The sequence below is a fragment of the Cataglyphis hispanica genome, chromosome 7 (genome assembly GCF_021464435.1).
Source record: "Cataglyphis hispanica isolate Lineage 1 chromosome 7, ULB_Chis1_1.0, whole genome shotgun sequence".
Lineage (NCBI taxonomy): Eukaryota > Metazoa > Arthropoda > Insecta > Hymenoptera > Formicidae > Cataglyphis > Cataglyphis hispanica.
In genome coordinates this window covers 4150242-4165623 of record NC_065960.1, presented here as the reverse complement: position 1 = coordinate 4165623, position 15382 = coordinate 4150242, and the positions used below count along the sequence as shown (strand labels likewise).

The following is a 15382-nucleotide window of genomic DNA, read 5'->3' as shown; positions in this document are numbered from 1 at the left end:
TGTTTTGAAACAACCGTTGCATTTAGTGAAATAATAATGACGCGGTGTCGCTCGTTTTTTACGGACGGTCACGGGCATACGAAATACATACAATAATTTTCTTGCTAATTATGAAATAGTGATATGACTTTACAGCGTGCATACAAACATTATAACAGTCCGAAAAACACGAAGCCAATTATGCGCAGTCCGGCGAGAAAGGACGCACGCCCTCTCGTAAAGCATTCTCACCTTACGATGTGTGTGTGTGTGTGTGTGTGTGTGTGTGTATATGTGTGTATATATGTCGGGAAACAATGAGCAAAAGTCGACAGACACAAGTCTCGGACTTTTATGCGAAATTATGCAACATGCGCAATCGCGTAAATTTAATTACAAAGTGAAGTGACAGTAACGCGTACTTGCCAATGACAATAACCATCATGAACACGATGCAAAAATACAAATAAAAATATGAAAAATATATATTTGGGAAACAAACGATGCGTTTATGTAAACATCAAAGTGCGATATCTTTTTATCAGCAAGCTTTTTACGAGTAAGGTACATTTTAAGCAGGTCCAATTTAAGCCTTCTTTTAATTCTTGCAATAATTCGTAATTTTCCAATAAGTTCACATAATATTTAATAAATAGAAAGTCGCATAAAATTGATATTCTCTCTTTCTTTATGAAAAATTAATTTTTATATCGAGTCGAGAGAAGCATTTACTTTTCAATAATTATAAAATTATATTATTAATATATTACCGCAATAATATAATTTATATTTGAAGAAAAAATGGATATGCATAAAGATATTTTTGACAAATTGTAAGCATTAGATAGCAATATAAAATTTCTGTCCTGAAATGATCTTTATGAATTATATAAAAATTAAGAGTATCTGTTGCAGCCTTTGATATGCAACGCGACTGCTGAAAAATAAAATCAATCTCAATGTACAGGATATCCCACTTCAGCATCGCACTTTCTCTTTTTATACAAATCTCTTCTCGCGGGTGATAACATATTTGAAATTAAAACAATGTGTTGATAAAAAGCTCGCGGTGACATAATACGATACGTCCGCGCTTCTGCGGCTCCGCAGGATACTCCGAGAAACATATGCCGCTTATAGGGAGGACAAGGATTCGGAATTGCGAAGGACGCAATTTCGACGACGCGAGGCCATTAACATTGTTACGCGGGTGGCGGCGATGTCGAGCACATGGACCATAAGAACGCTTGACTTTAATTTTAATTTAAAATCGTTGCGTCCGACGGCGAGGACCACCTACGATCAGTACGGAGGTCTGTCTCACTTCCAGAGTAGAGGCTCAACTGTCGGGTTGGCGCGCGGTTCAGTGAGATTTCGTTCGGATTCGACGAAAAGGCCCGAGCCAATATCGAAGTGAACAATCAAAATTTCATCTAATTATCTCAATTTAATATTTAATTATCGACGTGATTTTTTCGAAAGGCTTATACCTGGCTATCGACATAAGAGGATTAACTTGATATAAAAAGCAATTCTCTCGATTAACATAAATGTAATTAATACGAAATGCAAAACTGATTGCGTTAATTAATATGTTTTTTGTCAATGTTATTGTTATTTAGTAAAACAAATTTTATAAATAATAAAATAAGTTAATTAGGCATGAAAAAATATATATATTTAATAATTTATAGAGACTTCTTATATCATCTAAAAAATTTCAAGTCCTTGCCAATAAAATTCTACGCAAACTCAGAAAGATTTCATGAAGATCTAGATAAATTTTATAATAAGCTATTAACTAGCGACATAATTAGAAATTGTTAAAACAACATTTTTTCTCATAATTAATCCATTTTTTAAGGAAACATTGTTTAGAATTTTACGATTTAAAAAATTTTAAGAAGTTCTGACACAAATGAACAAGTTTTAACGGCGTTCGCAAGCCACCACTAGCTTTGCCACGAGCCGAGAATCTCCAGGTAGCGGCGCACTCGACTCGGAGGCGGATGACCATTGTTGAGACCTCCCACTGGGTCCCGCGACTCCTTGTCATCGCTCACATCGTCTGCGGTGAAGAAACAGTCACAACACGACCGCAAGGGAGTGACGGGGAAACTCGTAATTACTTTGTCGTAAATGCACATCCGCGGCTAGCAAAGTGGCTTACTGCCTCTTCTATATCGAGCCTTCCCTCAAATATTTATTAGATAACAATCAAATGGCATATCGCGTCGCAGAAATTTAAATTATAATGCTAGTCCATATCAAATTAATCGGAAAATTCCTTGAAAAGTTAAAAATAAAAATTATCGAAAAAAACTGTTAATCGTTTTTACAATTAGTAATTCGTGAGAAGTTAATATTCTAAAGTTTTAGCTGGGCATAATTCGCATTAATATTTAGATAACTTTTTTTTATTTTATTTCAATTTTTATAAAATTGTCTTTATTATTAATTATTATTATTGCTTATTTATGTTTAGATGTCTGTAAAGCGAGAGCTTTTAATAACAAATTTCTGAAATAATATTTTTATTATATTAAAGACTACCTTATAAAAAAGAATGCTAATGTTGGATGCTACACTTTGTATCTTGTGATACTTGAAGAATTGATTGAATTAACGACCTTGCGTAATGGGTAATGAGAAAAGTAGGTATCGAGTCGGCGGCCTCTGATTCCTCGATCCCTTTAACTTCTCACCGTCATTAACAAATGTCGGTTAGAACTCCGATACAAAGATTGATGATGATTGATTATAAATTCGTAAGAAAATGATCGTCAAAATAAAATTCAGCAAGTAATAAACTCATCTCTCTCTTCTTTTTATATTTAATAACGTATTATTAAATGTTATTTTTATATCAGAAAACTTATCCTGATTGTGGATATACATTTAAAAAAAGGAAGTAACGGAAATTATTTTATATCACACTCTTAATAATTAATATTACCATTAATCTTTCCAGGAAGGTGAAATCTCTAAAGAAGGATCGATCTCAAATTTCTCAAAAAAATCGTCATTAATAACAAGGGCGATGCCGATGAACATTCTAGGTGAAATAACGGTATGACTGAAAAATTAAATGTAATATTTATTCCGTGAGCAGTTTCTTTCTCCACGCCGATCTTCGTACACTAATATATTATCGCTTATTAATATACTATAAAAGGCCGGAGACAAATACGGAGTAGCCGAGCTATAGCGAGATTTATCGTCTTACATGGTCGCGATTTATCACGAAGTACGAGAAGGTAGGTAGGTACTTTCGGCCGCGTGCGCGTCCCTCGGTCGCATGAGGGAAGAAATACGATCGGCCCGGCGAAGCCACATATGTTTCGTAAATCCTGTCGATTCGTTAACGTTAGCCTCTTGTATTAACCCGTGGAGCGATAAACGTCTCGCAATGACCGCCGACGCTATATATGCCCTACTTGCCCGAGAAGAAGTAGCCGGAATATTTTTAGCCCGGCTGCTTCCGACATTTATTCCGCCGTAAAATCTATTCATAATTATTTTTACCGTTAGTATTAAGTCGTTGAATCTCTATAATCATCAGTGCTTCCTCCTATAAATAATCCCAAGATCATCGAGGTTCTAAAAATCTATATCTGTATTTATCTGTGTAAGAGAACGAAAAAGTTGAAAAAATAATTAAAATTGTCCAGTTTATTAAAAATATCTTTTAATTACATAATATTTTAATAAATTGTTTTTTTAATAAATTTATTATATATTCATTCATACATTTCAATAAATGTAATAAATATAAAATTGATAAATTAATATAAAATAATGAATATTAAAATAATCAAATATAATAAAATAATCATCCTCCTATATTTCATCTACGTATACGTATACAAGAAGATAAAGTGATCGTGGGATATTCGTGAATGGTACATATACAAATCGATCCGTCGGAATGCAATATACAATGTGTAATGACAAGACTTAAAGATTTCACGGTGGTTAGAGTGTTATTTACTGTCATTTATCTCAAGTATATCTTGATAAATAATAAATAACGCGGATAATCCCCTAGAATCGTTTCTTCGGCAGATTACCTCCCCTTATTCGTAGCCGCGCCGCGATTTATCGATGAATATAAATCGGCATCTTCCCGGTACATCGTATACCCGGCAAACCGCCTACTGCAAACCGCAAATGTCGCTCCTCAACAGAACTTCTTGCACCCGCGAGTGCAATATACAACAAATCGATCGGATTTACAGATTTTATTTTTTTCATTTAATTCATTTTGTGTACAAAATAATTTTTTTAATAGCTCGAAAAATAATATCTAGGAAATTTAAATAATATGTGTACAAATATAGATGAAGAGATATGTTGCGACATCGATAAAAAATTAGATAATAAAATATTTTTACAGTCTATACGATAAAATTATAAAATAATTAAGAAATAGATTTCATTAGAGAATAAAGGATAATACTACTTCATGTTGCGATAATTTTTCAAAATAGGAATAATTCTTAAAATAACTTTATTTTTATGTTCTTCTAAAATTTCAAGAATAACGCGAATGAAAAGCTCTACTTTACATATGTAACATATGTGCTTCTCTTTACTCTTTCAAATGAAAAGCGAGAATTTAGTAGTGCAAAACGCACCTGCTGATATCTCTCTCTCTCTCTCTCTCTCTCTCTCTCTCTTTGACTCCAATTTTACAGTCTTCCTACGCCAATTCTTGGAGTCAATCGCGGTTTAAAACGTAGGCGCCATTTATTACAACACGAAAGTCGCGCATAAAATCGGGCTAAAGGCGAGCATGGACTCACATTCCCAGATTAGCGAATGGAATTTACTAAATCGGTCGTACGTGCGCGCGTCTTATTCCATTGCAACTTTCGTCAGCAAGTTGACCACGTGGGACGAGATGAGTATCTCCCACAAATCTGCAATGTTATATCCTCAATTATCGCAAACCTGTGTGTCACGCATTGAATTGCCAAACTATAATTTTCTACAATGTAAACCGATGTAGAGATGACAATACAGGTCATTTACAGTATACTGAAACGTCCGATGATTTACAAAATCTCTTATATTTTTTGGTGAAATAAGGATAGGATAAATAGGATATTTTTTGTTTTATATAAATGTAATCTAATATTCAAATTGATAAATATCGTCACATCATTTTTCCGAAATTTAGAACGCTAGGAAGTATAAAATATATCTCAAACATGCAAAATAAAAATAAGGTAAATAAAAAATGTAGTAAATTTAGAAAATTTATTATTACAAATTTCGAGTTGATCTTTTTTCAATAAAAATTTTATTTTACAGTCTAAATCTCATAAATTTGATCAAACAGTTACTCTATTGCATGTCACTGATCCATCTGTATTTCACCGATTAGACAGTGCAGTGATTACAGCAATCTGAGGATACTACTGCCGCATTAGATAAACATACACACTCCTCTTTTCTTCCGCGTCCCTTCCACCCGCGTAAGCGATCGCGCGCCACTTTTGCGACGACTGTGAGGGGAACGGATTTTGCCCACGTGCACAGTGTCGTCCACCCACGGGGGCCGATACAATGAGCACGCGGGATTTATGTCGCGGCTCGCGATAATATAAAGGCCAATTTATTTCGCGTCCGAAGGAGGGGCGGACGAAGGAGAACGGGCAAGGGGGTAACCGCTCGTCCCCTTCGCCCCACTTGTTTCGAATCGGACACCAGAATGCAATTTATGCAGGATAACTTCGTACACACTGACAAAATTTATCGCGAAAACAATGCTGAGCATCGTATGATTCATATTCAACCACCGTGACACCCTCCCTTGGGATGTAGGAGAGGCGTGAGTACAAACGGGCAGATGATATTCGAATCACTATCCATATGAGAGTCTAGAGTTCCCGTTACAATTGTTTGACTCGAATTGGATTGTATGCATTATCGCATTGCAATAATGCTTATTTCATAATAACGTTCTAATTAATAAAATACTATTAATAAATTTTTGACAATTTTACATCCTTTATTAATACATTTAATTCATCCCTTTTTAATTAAGTTGCTAAAAATTATTTTAAGTTTAATTACCTTTCAAATTAATATTGCCAAATTTTTCCAAAAGTGATTAAGTTACATTGAACTCTTTCCTCTCCTTTTCGAAAAATTCGAAAAGGAGAAAGGAAAATGTGCAAGTGCATTCTCTTGTAGTCCCTTGGAGAATGCCCATGCACAATTATATATACATATATAAGGACCGAGAGAGGAATTCTCGAGTCAAAAAGGGGCGATAAAGAGATTGAATAGGAATCATAAAGAATTCCGAGATGCGGTGGGTCCCAGCGAACAACAAACGCGAGGGAGGAGAATCGTTTCCTCCCTTTCCACGTTCCATTGAGCGGATCCCCCGAGGGGGTCCCGAAGTAATATATTTCCTGCGCGCATAACGACCGCAGTATTTGGTTAATATCATTTCCCAAAGTAGTGGTTAAACTCGAAACGTGGCGCTTACGAGTGTTATGTAAATAGTGGCATCGGCGGAAAGCGCACGACGGAAATCCTAGAAATATGAGTCCTGGTCAACAGTAAGACTAACTTCGAACGGATAGTTCACACGACTTATTGTTAGAATCGTCTCTACGAAAGAGTAGCTCAAATAGTATTATAACTCGTAATATATATATATTTTAGTAGATCGTTTTTTAACACGCGTCATGTGTAACTGATTCTAAATGTCTTCTCACAATTTTTAATATCTCGTTATTATCATATAATTTTATTTTATAATTTTGTGAAAAACGATCACGAATTAAGATTTTCAATTGTGAATGCGCAAACGATTTCACTTTCTAACTCTAAGCTATTCGGCAACTTACTCAATAAAATTGATCACATAAAATATTAAATAATAATTAGACCTGTTAAGCTATCAGCGATCAGCAAAACTGATTTATGATTCTTTAAGAAAGCAAAAATTAAAGATGCGGGTAGTCGTAACAAGCGCGTTATTAAAGTGCCTTAAATAAGATCTATAAAACAGAATCGGGAATTATGTCGAGAATTATGAGCGCATCAATCATGAATTGATGTGAAATTAGAAACAGTCTTGCAAGCATATATATTTAATGTTACACCATATGCAGTCATAGACTATTAAATATTCATTGAATTTTCCAAGTTATAACGATTATAAATCGCTCCATAAATTTATGTGACAAATGAATATAATTTTCTAGAAATAATAAATCTTCAAATTATTGAATATTTAAAATAAAATTAATGAAAATTCTCTTTATTCACATAATATAAGAACACTACATGATATTAATTCTATTTTTTCAAAACTGTTCTGAGATATAGTTTTAAATTTCTGAAATTAGAACTAATTCCAGACTCTCTTTTAATTGCAGCTATATCAAACATCGAGAATTGGAAAAATAAAAACGAAAGCTTTATCAAATTTTTATAGAACACGTACGCTTTAACGAGGCGAACCGATCGTCTAGATTACTCTAGATAACAAAGCGAGTGATCTAAAGTGTAACTCGTTCTGAATGTCACGCGCCGTATGTGGGCACTGAAACAATGCGCCTGATGGACAATACTTATTAGTTTCGGAGGTGGGCGAGATTCGCTCTCTTCCTCTATCTCCGTGTCGCTGATGCCATGTAACCCATTGTATAAGTTGAAGACACGAAGGAAGACAGGCGTACGCCTACAAAACCAAAGATGCCTCACGGTGCATCACTCTTCCGAAGTACACGGGATTCTCCTCACCCAGCCGAAGCTTACCCGAATTTAAATCTCCTACAAGCTTGAACGTCAAAGTTATAACGTAACACATCCGCGTAATATTTTGTGAGATAAAAGAAGATTTGCTTCATAAAATTATAGCATGGATTTTCATATTTTACGCGCTATAAATCATATCATAATTTTCCTAAAAGTTATTGATAAGGCCGATTTGATTACTCGCGTCTTTAATATGCAAAATATCCCATGTATGTCGGCGGGCCAATGAAAGAGCGCTGAGATAACGGCTCGAAAAGAAACATGGAGGAATTAGTCGGAGCTGGACAAAGTCGATACCGCCGATCAATAAATCAGACCCCGCGACCGGTTCAAAAGTAGTATTAAGTCCCTATCGCGTTACGCGGAAAATAGTCCGGGGCCCGTCGAATATTTGGACCGCGACCAGTCGAACCAGTCTTCCGGGAGAAGTAAGGGTGCCTCACTGCGCTGCCGAATCATGAATAAATTTTAACGAGACCGCGAGCGAAGGAGAGAGGAAAAAAGAGAGGACACCCGGTGCTGTGAGCGTCAGATATATATTATAAAGAAGTGATAAATCAAGCCTCCTAATCAGACCGCTTCATCAGGCCCACTTTTCCATAAGTTATAAGAGAGGAGAAGGTAGAAATTCGAGCGGGGGCAAACCTCGAATTCTTCTCTGCCAAAAGTTAGCCGAGATCGAGATCAATTGACCGAAATATTTTCTTAATAAGTATAAACACACACACATATATCAACATTCTTTATTATATGTTTATTATAAATAAATATAGAAATATTTTATTTATTTATTATAAAAAAAGAGAGAAAAAGTTTTGCATAAGTATTTCTTTATTAACTTCTTTATTAATTTATTATAATATTTTGCAAAAGACCAAATATATTTGAAAATATTTCTATATTTATTTATTATAATTTCTTTATAATAAATAAATATAGAAATATTTTCAAATATATTCGGTCTTTTGCAAAATATTATAATAAATTAATAAAGAAATACTTATGCGAAACTTTTTCTCTTTTTTCTTTCTTAAAAAAATAATAAAAATTCTAATTTTAGATAGATTTTAAACAATATTTCAGATAGCTTGAAAAGAAATAAAAAAATTTGACGATACAATCCCAAAACAGTTTTATGACTGCAAAATTATAGATATATGATCGCGATTCGTACAAGACGGGCTATCACAGTAACCGAAGTCTAAATAGATTCTCACGGGACACTTTTGCGTCCCTTGGCGTGTGGGCAACATATTTCAGTATAGCAAGACGCGAGTGTGTGTCCGTCCTGTGTGGTCTATCAGACCAACGCGTACTATAGCATCCTAATCGGCGGTCTTCGGCAGTTCGAATTCGGCTACCGAAGCGCGCGACCAGAATCCTAATGAATAACATTAATTAACGCCTATAAATTCTCGCTCTGTATTCTGTTTCGTACCGCGAGACGCGCACAAGTAAAACAACCGCGTGATCGAAAAGCTGTCGGACGCCGACGACATGCTTGCGTACCGAACGATGAAATCTCTGGAATGCGTCCCGACTTCATTCAAACGATCGTGTAAAATCGAGATCGTTCAATCTGTTCTTAAAAAAAAAAAGAAGAAGAAGAAAGGAACGAGTGTTACGGCAATTAACTTTGGAAACCGACATGTTCAGTCAAAATAAGCCGGAATATGTAGAAGCCGGTTTCTTTCTTAATTATTATAGCTTTACGCTAAACAACTTTGATTTATAAGAACGATATAGCGGTATGTGTAGCTTGTAATCTAAAAATATTGCTAGAAATATGAATTTTTTTTCCGAGAATTTATTAAAAGTATTGATACAAAAAAAAACAGACATTCGTGCACGCGAGAGGGTGTTAAGTTTCTATTTGCTCTTCCTACCAACATTAAATCCGTTTCTATCAGCGTAACGATACGCCTCCGTTAATTAATCTTGATGTCTCGGTAATAATTTATCGGATAATGTCTTGCGAGAACGCGCGCACTTAATAAGCCGGGGTGATTAATACTTTTTTACGCGAGACAAACCGGATAGTACACGAGAGACTTTAGAACACTTCTGCGACCACATAAAATCCTACACAAAGTTCTGCACGCGATGATGCAATCCCCTCTATCTTCGTCGGAAAGGAAAACGGGGAAAGAAGCACAAAGAGAAAAGAGAGAGAGAGAGAGAGAGAGTAACTAAACGCAACGGTTAAATTGTCGGGAAAGCCGCTGCACGGATGTAACTAATGTTACGGTTTGCCGGGATATAAGAACGAAAAATATTTATGCAAATTCATAGTAAACGTTTTATTATCATTGTGCCGAGGAAATTATCGGATAATTGGTATTATACGCGAATGTGATATATAGATATATCATGCCGATAATGTAAACACGTCTACCAAATGAATTTAGCGTAACTATAATTTCACAAATATTATTAAAGTAAATATTAATAATATTACTAAGAAATTAAATTATATTGACTGTGAAAATAGTATCACATTCTTATGAGTAAGAAGTCTGATTATATGCAGCTCTTTCAAATTTTAATTCTTAAAGAATATCACAATCCATAATGTACTCATATTTTAAAATAAAAATGATTTTGCACTCACCAATGCGCAGCAGCGGAGTTATAAAAAACACGAGATTGATCTGTAAAATATATATAAATTATAAAATCAAATATATTTTTTAAAATTATTTTATGTATATAATTAAAGCGAAAGAAAATCGATAATGAATGTTCTATCATATGCATATTTCGAATAAACGTTTCCTTGAAAAATGATTTTCTTTTTCTATTCTGAATCTTAAAAAGCCAAAACTTCCATTTTAATATTAATATTATTTAATAAAATAATAATAAATTAATAATTTATCAATTTATTATTTAATAAAATAATATATATGATCAAAAAATATTATTTAAAAAAAATTGTTTAAAAGCATAGCAAATATATTTCTCGACTCGAACTAATTTTTGCTTTAAGGTGAAAATTAGGAGCATACTAATGTGCATAACGTCTCCTAACGTGTCGTATGAATGCATTACGCGACGTAATTAAAACTCGGGTAGCACGAATGTGCAAGAAAGATCTTTTCAACATGTATGTACGTATATATGGTGCGCCGGGAGAAATCTTCCATACTTTCGAAATATATTATGTAAACAACTTTGGTATGTGACAAAAATCATAAAATTTTTTGCTTATGAGAACATCAATATAAACATTGGAAATAAGAAAAATAATAAAATGGAATAATATTAATAAAGATAAAATAAAATTGTGAATTAATTAATATAAAATTGTAAATTAATACAAAAATAAATTGATTTAATTAAATATATAATTATCAGAACGTTTAATGTTGATGACTAGAAGTTTATCATACCTAACTAGCCGATATGACTTAATTAATGAATACATTCTCATCGTCGTTTTCTGAATCTCCCTATAGACGGACTTTCAATTAATAATGTGTGCACGTCTTCATAATATGTCGTGCAGACGCATTACGCGGCACTAATTAAAACTCGAGAAACAGCCCGTGGGATTTTTCGCGCGCCAACAACCCGTTCGCGCGAACATCTAGAAGATCTTTATTCACCCACGCGCAAGTAATTATATCCTGAAAAGCGGATAAGCTGAGAAAATAAACAAGAGTTAGGAACTATTCAAGGAAGTTATAACAGTTGGAATGATTTTTCGTTTACAAATGCGTACTCTTTAGATACGCTCTAATAAGCATTTATATGGTAACTATAAAACCATGGGCTATATACAGAGTGTCTCCGAACTGTCGTACTTTTCTTCAATTATGAATCTGTTAATGAGATCGATGCAAAGCAAAATCGTCCAAAGCAAAAGATTGATGAATATTCATAAATTAATGGAATTTTTAAATTTTATTTTTTAACACAAAATATAGATCTAATTATTATCAATTATCAATTTTATTTTTCAAATTTCTTTAATATATTATTTTTATATATAATATAAAAATATAATATATACAATAATATATTTTTTATTAAAAATTTCTGCTTTACATATTTTTTCGTTTATCAATTGTATATATAATTAAATTTTATAAATATATATAATAATATTTCAAATATTATTAATGCCTTTGAAGCTATTCTTCTCAATTTGTACTCCGGAATTGGATTAAAATATGATTGTTCCGAGACACTCTGTAGATGCCTATGTAAAAGTAATAATGTCGCGACGCAAATAGAAACTCTTCCTGGTGTAACTATTTTCGTGAGCGTCGGCATCGACAAAAGTCGTAATTCAACGAGTCACATCAACGGGTTGTGACTGAATGGAAACGAGCAAGAAATAGTAACGGGAAGGGAGAGTTCCGCGGAAGGAAGAGAAAGAGAGAAAAAAATGTTTGCATTCCCGATGAATGAGATCCAAAACAGAATCGCCCCAGCGACTGCAAATAGAGAGGCAACTGAAACAGGCCAATATTTTTGTAACCTAGTGCCAAGAATACGAGTGACAAGACAATTTGCTTTGTAAAGATATATATAAGATTGTTTCAATAATTATTAAATTTAATTGTAAGAGAAAAAGCTCGACTATATATTTATTTTTATATAAAAAAATAAAATACTTTAGACATTGCCGAGAATTTAAATTAATTTTCTCTTTTTTATTTTCAGGATTTAGGAAATAGAGTTATACTGAAAACTTTTTTCCGGATAAAAAATCAATATTTTGGAATAAGCAATGAAATAATTGAGAAAATTTTTTAAAGTTATATCATATATCAGTATATGTTTATAATATTATAATTATTAAATTCGTACATTATTAAAAATTTTTTAAAATTTCTGTATATATTTAAATAGATATTTTAAATTTATTTCCAAAATATCATCAAAACTTTATTATCCTAATCCAGATAGCAGATAAAAAAATTTGTAAACCATAGCTAAAATAACATTATTTTATTTTTTATTAACGTTAATTAATTAATAAAGAATACAAAAAAAAATTGTTTTTGCGCAAATTTTAAATTTATATTTACATATCGAAGAATCTTATTTTCCATAAATAATTTGAATAACGAAAATTATATTATTTCATAAACTGCTTGAAAAAGAGATGTTCTAAAGATCATTAAAATGCATATTTCTCGAAATTCAAAAAAGTCGCGCAATAAAACAAGATGCATTTCTGTCTCGCCTACGCGGATTCGCGAATAAGCAGGATAACGCACGGCAGTTTACGAAGTGCCATTCGCAGAACAACTTGTAAACGAGTCGGGGAGAATCGATTCGACACGTTCTCGCGCGGAGGGTTGTTGGCAGGTCGAGAAGGAGAAGGAAGAGAAAAATCCCGAGGCTCCGTCCTTTCCACCGCCTAAAGACATGTTCTTCTTTTTTCGTTTTCGAGAGCCACTGTGGATAATTGGGCCCGCACCCACGAAGAGCTCTTTGTTTTTCATCGTTCTCTCTTTCTTCCGCTTTTATGCTCCCACGAAATCTTTCGATCCGACATGCACAAGAGGTGCACAAGAATGCGGCACGGTTGTCTTGCATATAAAATAATATACGCGAGGATGTACAGCGCGATCGTGCAACATAAATACAGTTAAGACAATTGAATAATTCTCTGATACACAATCATATACAATATGCAAAAAAAACATTTGTATAAATTATGCTAAATTTATGAATTAAATAAAATAATATTCAAATTCATCTTTTGCTGGTCACAAAATATTAAATCTAACTATTATTCAACATTTATTTCATAAAATATAATATAGAAATATTTGAAATATATTTTATTTTATGAATACTGACTAGATTGATTTTTCTCAATTTTTTTATGGCAGCCAATCTTTTTTCAATTCACAACAATCGGTGTGCGAAGCTACATCTCGCTATTCGAAAATATTTAAAAAATATTGAAGCATTTTTTGCGACACGTAAGCCTATCGTCATAATTGCTTAATTATTCTTTTATTCGGAATATCCGTATCGATTTTTTTATGAATAATTTTGCGCACGCATTTATTATATTGTGCTCCTATTAAAAGCAAACGTGAATCATATATTGACTATTTCCGGCTATTTATATTGGATAATAATAAAACTTGCTAAGTTTATGGACTAAAATAAATCATGTGCTTTCTTCATAATATAATTATATTGTTTTTAATCCATCCACTTGTAAGCATTTTTACAAACTCTATACAGATTAGACTCTCGTCCTCCCCTCCCCCACCCTCCACCCTTAAAAACTTAACACACACACACACACACATATAAATATCTTTAATACAATGATCATAAATATATTTCTTGTTGCAACAACATGACTATTCAATTATCTTAATTATCTTTTATTATAATTTATGCCGTTTTACCTCAATCTTATGACGACTCCTGTATGATACTCCCATCTGCAGAATCCGTAGACAAGGTTACTTTTCGCACAAATAATCGATGATATTTCGGAAAATACTGATGCGTTTCCACTCGATATATAATACATCGTAGTCTCCTGTAATAATTATTTTATTAGTTGCTTGTGATAATTATTCTATCAGTTCGAATTACCATTTAAATTTTTTAACACGCGACACTATCATATCGCTCGTCAATTATCAACGTAAAGTCGTGATATATCAAATGCGAGAAAAAAAATTGATTGCTAATCATGTTTTCTAACGAATACCAATATCAATAACTTCATGAAGTAAAGCGGGGAATTGTATATCTATTTCAAGTGTAATTATGTTAGGTTATAATTACATATATAATATAACAAAAATAAATCTACTTCGTATCGCAATAATATGATTATATTCAGTTAATTGTTTTGCTCTTATTACATGTGCCTTACCTCTTAACGAAGTGCGCCCGCTCATAAAATATAATGTAAAATTTCTTTCCTCACGTAAACTATCGATGATACTCGACGCCGAGAAATGAACGCGCGAAAAGCTACGCGTTGAAATTTTCAAAATAAATCGCGACGCTCTCTTCAGGCAAGAGATTGCATCACGTCGAAGTCTGCGCGAGATAAAATAGTAGCAGATATGAAATGTTCGTTGATAATATATATGATAAATTTTGAATAAATTATATATATATATATATATATATATATATATATATATATATAAAATTGAAGAATAAAATTTATCTTTATTTCACATTTGTAAGGTGAAAATTTCATAATTTATTATTATTACGTTTTTCTTTTGAACTTTTATGTCCCGAGAGGTATTTAATAAATCAAAATTTTAATAAATTAAGAAAAACGAATACATATTATTATATTTTTTGGAAGTAGATTTCATTATGTTGTTCAATTAAAAAGTCTTAGAATTATCAATAAATGTATGTAAAATTATAAATGAAATGGAATTAATGAAAATAACATCCTTCTTTTCACATATACAAGAATTTTCTATATTAATATATAAATAGTCTTTTTTAAAATCAATATTAGAGTTTCTAAATCTTTTTTAATCCTATCGTCGCTCTAATAAGAATGTCTGATATCTCCCTTCGTCACTAAATGAATATTGGTCGGCAATTTTTATCGCCATTCGTTTTCGATTTAATTTTTTTTAAATGTTGAGAGCACACACGC

At 32.7% G+C, this 15382-nt stretch overlaps 1 protein-coding gene across 1 annotated transcript in view; it reads right to left on the bottom strand.

Annotated features, from left to right (window-relative positions):
• LOC126851120 (agrin-like) overlaps positions 1 to 14268 on the bottom strand; it is a 459405-nt gene extending 445137 nt beyond the window's left edge. The window contains exons 1-2 of the mRNA XM_050594751.1: positions 14148 to 14268; positions 10373 to 10412 (exon numbers count right to left, since the gene is read on the bottom strand). The gene's annotated coding sequence lies outside the window, so the exon portion shown is untranslated. The remainder of the gene's footprint in view (positions 1 to 10372; positions 10413 to 14147) is intronic.
• Positions 14269 to 15382: the final 1114 nt, after the last annotated feature.